This window comes from Arachis hypogaea, chromosome 13 (genome assembly GCF_003086295.3).
Source record: "Arachis hypogaea cultivar Tifrunner chromosome 13, arahy.Tifrunner.gnm2.J5K5, whole genome shotgun sequence".
Taxonomy (NCBI): Eukaryota; Viridiplantae; Streptophyta; class Magnoliopsida; order Fabales; family Fabaceae; genus Arachis; species Arachis hypogaea.
In genome coordinates this window covers 126,378,900-126,383,120 of record NC_092048.1, presented here as the reverse complement: position 1 = coordinate 126,383,120, position 4,221 = coordinate 126,378,900, and the positions used below count along the sequence as shown (strand labels likewise).

Sequence of the window (4,221 nt, the reverse complement as noted above, 5' to 3'; positions counted from 1 at the left end):
AAGAATGAATTCTAGTGTTTCATGAAGCATGTGAAGCCTGGCTGGCTGAAAAGCCATGTCTAAATTCATTTGGACTGAGGCTTGCAATTTGTTATCAAGACCAAGTTAGTTGTTGTTAATCCATTTGCTACTGTTCCTGATTTACATGCTGAAGCTTGGCTGGCCATTGGCCATGTCTAGTGTTTTGGACCGGAGCTTTCATTGAAAGCTTGGCTGGCTAGTGAGCCCTGTCTAATTCCTGGACTGAAGCTTTAGACTAAGAATGCAAGATTCCTGGAATTCATATTAAAAATTTTGGAATCCTTATTTTCCTTTTTCAATTAATTTTCGAAAAATCCAAAAAAAAATTAGAAAATCATAAAAATCAAAAATAATTTTTGTGTTTCTTGTTTGAGTCTTGAGTCATATCATAAGTTTGGTGTCACTTGCATATGCATCTTGCATTTTTCGAAAATATCATGCATTCATAGTGTTCTTCATGATCTTCAAGTTGTTCTTGGTAAGTCTTCTTGTTTGATCTTGATGTTTTCATGTTTTGTGTCTTTTCTTGTTTTACATGTGCATTTTTCGTTTCTTAGAGTCTAAACATGAAAGATTTCTAAGTTTGGTGTCTTACATGTTTTCTTTGCATCAAAAATTTTTCAAAAATATGTTCTTGGTGTTCATCTTGACATTCATAGTGTTCTTGGTGTTCATCTTGACATTCATAGCATTCTTGCATGCATTCATTGTTTTGATCTAAAAATTTCATGCATTGCATCTTTTTAGTGTTTTTCTCTCTCATCATAAAAATTCAAAAATAAAAAAAAAATAAAATATCTTTCCCTCTTTCTCTCTCATAAATTCGAAAATTAGATTTGACTTTTTTTCAAAAATTTTTAAAAATCAAGTTGTTTCTTATGAGTCAAATCAAATTTTCAATTTGAAAATCTTATCTTTTTCAAAATCTTTTTCAAAAATCAAATCTTTTTCAAAATTCTTAGTTATTTTCGAAAATTCCAAAAATATTTTTCAAAAATCTTTTTCTTATTTTTATATCAAATTTTCGAAAATAACAATAACAATTAATGTTTTGATTCAAAAATTTCAAGTTTGTTACTTGCTTATTAAGAAAGATTCAAACTTTAAGTTCTAGAATCATATCTTGTGATTTCTTGTGAATCAAGTCATTAATTGTGATTTTAAAAATCAAATCTTTTTCAAAACTAATTTCAATCATATCTTTTCAAAAATATCTTTTCTAACCTCCTAACTTCTTATCTTTTCAAAATTTGTTTCAACTAACTAACTAACTTTTTGTTTGTTTCTTAACTTTTTCAAAACTACCTAACTAACTCTCTCTCTCTCATTTTTGAAAATATCTTCCCTCTTTTTCAAAAATTTATTTTTTTTATTAACTAATTATTTTTATTTTTGATTTTAAAATTTTTCAAAAAATTACTACCCTTTTTCAAAAACTATTTTCAAAAATCACTAACTCTTTTTCAAAAATAATTTTCGAAAATTTTCCCTCCCCCATCTTACTCTATTTATTCATTCATATCCTAACATCTCACATCTCTACCATCCTCACAGTTGTGTTTCTTCCATTATATTACATTCCTTGTCTCCCCCTCTTCTTCTACTCACACAGAGATCCCTATACTGTGGTATAAAGGATCTCTATTATTATTATTATTTTTCTGTGCCTTCTTCTTTGTCATATGAGCAGGAGCAAGGATAAGAACATTCTTGTGGAAGCAGATCCAGAACCTGAAAGGACTCTGAAGAGAAAATTAAGAGAAGCTAAATTACAACAATCCAGAGATAACCTTTCAGAAATTTTCGAACAGGAAGAGGAGATGACAGCCGAAAATAATAATAATGTAAGGAAGATGCTTGGTGACTTTACTGCACCTAATTCCAATTTACATGGAAGAAGCATCTCCATTCCTGCCATTGGAGCAAACAACTTTGAGCTGAAACCTCAATTAGTTTCTCTGATGCAGCAGAACTGCAAGTTTCATGGACTTCCATCTGAAGATCCTTTTCAGTTCTTAACTGAATTCTTGCAGATATGTGATACTGTTAAGACTAATGGAGTAGATCCTGAAGTCTACAGGCTCATGCTTTTCCCTTTTGCTGTAAGAGACAGAGCTAGATTATGGTTGGATTCTCAACCCAAAGATAGCCTGAACTCTTGGGATAAGCTGGTCACGGCTTTCTTAGCCAAGTACTTTCCTCCTCAAAAGCTGAGCAAGCTTAGAGCTGATGTTCAAACTTTCAGACAGAAAGAAGGTGAATCCCTCTATGAAGCTTGGGAAAGATACAAACAGTTGACCAAAAAGTGTCCTTCTGACATGCTTTCAGAATGGACCATCCTGGATATATTCTATGATGGTTTATCTGAGCTATCCAAGATGTCACTGGACACTTCTGCAGGTGGATCCATTCACCTAAAGAAAACGCCTGCAGAAACTCAAGAACTCATTGACATGGTTGCTAATAACCAGTTCATGTACACTTCTGAAAGGAATCCTGTGAATAATGGGGCGCCTATGAAGAAGGGAGTTCTTGAGGTTGATACTCTGAATGCCATATTGGCTCAGAATAAAATATTGACTCAGCAAGTCAATATGATCTCTCAGAGTCTGAATGGAATGCAAGCTACATCCAACAGTACCCAAGAGGCTTTGGTAGCACAAATCACGAATCACACTTTTCACAACGCGTGCCACTGACCAGCAAGTGCACTGGGTCGTCCAAGTAATACCTTACGTGAGTAAGGGTCGAATCCCACAGAGATTGTTGGTTTGAAGCAATCTATGGTTATCTTGTAAATCTTAGTCAGGAAATCAATTATGTTTATCAGTTGAATTGTGAATAACCAGTAGAGCATAAATTAAAAGTTACTTGTTGTGTAGTAATGGAGAATATGTTGGAGTTTTGGAGATGCTTTGTCTTCTGAATCTCTGCTTTCCTCTGTCTTCTGATTCACGCACACACGTCCTCCTATGGCAAGCTGTGTGTTGGTGGATCACCGTTGTCAATGGCTACCTTCCATCCTTCCGGTGAAAACTACGCTCGCGCGCTCTGTCACAGCACGGCTAATCACCGGTTGGTTCTCGATCCGGTTGGAATAGGATTTACTATCCTTTTGCATCTGTCACTAACGCCCAGCCTTCAGGAGTTTGAAGCTCGTCACAGTCATTCAATCCTTGAATCCTACTCGGAATACCACAGACAAGGTTTAGACTTTTCGGATTCTCATGAATGCTGCCATCAGTTCTAGCTTATACCACGGAGATTCTGATTAAAGAATCTAAGAGATACTCATTCAATCGGATATAGAATGGAGGTGGTTGTCAGGCACACGTTCATGGTTTGAGGAAGGTGATGAATGTCACAGATCATCACCTTCATCACAGTTAAGCGTGAATGAACATCTTAGATAGGAACAAGCGTGTTTGAATGGAAAACAGAAATACTTGCATTAATTCATTGAGACACAGCAGAGCTCCTCACCCCCAACAATGGGGTTTAGAGACTCATGCCGTCAGAGAATACAAAGTTTAGATCTGAAATGTCATGAGATACAAAATAAGTCTCTAAAAGTTGTTTAAATACTAAACTAGTAGCCTAGGGTTACAAAATATGAGTGGACTATGATGGATGATGCAGAGATCCACTTCTGGGGCCCACTTGGTGTGCTGGGGCCCACTTGGTGTGTGCTGGGGCTGAGACTTTAAGCAATCCACGTGCAGAGGCCATTTGTGGAGTTGAACGCCAGTTTTTGTGCCAGTTTGGGCGTTCAACTCCAGTTTTTTATCCTTTTCTGGCGCTGGACGCCAGAATTGGGCAGAGGACTGGCGTTGAACGCCAATTTACGTCGTCTATTCTTGTGCAAAGTATGGACTATTATATATTTCTGGAAATCCCTGGATGTCTACTTTCCAACGCAATTGGAAGCACGCCATTTCGAGTTCTGTAGCTCCAGAAAATCCACTTTGAGTGCAGGGAGGTCAGAATCCAACAGCATCAGCAGTCCTTTTTCAGCCTAAATCAGATTTTTGCTCAGCTCCTTCAATTTCAGCCAGAAAAATACCTGAAATTACAGAAAAACACACAACTCATAGTAAAGTCCAGAAATATGAATTTTTCCTAAAAACTACTAGAAATAGACTAAAAACTAACTAAAACATACTCAAAACTATATGAAATTATCCCCAAAAAGCGTATAAA

At 36.1% G+C, this 4,221-nt stretch overlaps 1 non-coding gene across 1 annotated transcript; it reads right to left on the bottom strand.

Moving 5' to 3' along the window:
• Nucleotides 1–2,237: 2,237 nt before the first annotated feature.
• Nucleotides 2,238–2,345, bottom strand: LOC112738463 (small nucleolar RNA R71). The gene has a single exon (XR_003169423.1). It is a non-coding gene; the product is annotated as a small nucleolar RNA R71 (small nucleolar RNA).
• Between the last annotated feature and the right edge of the window lie 1,876 nt (nucleotides 2,346–4,221).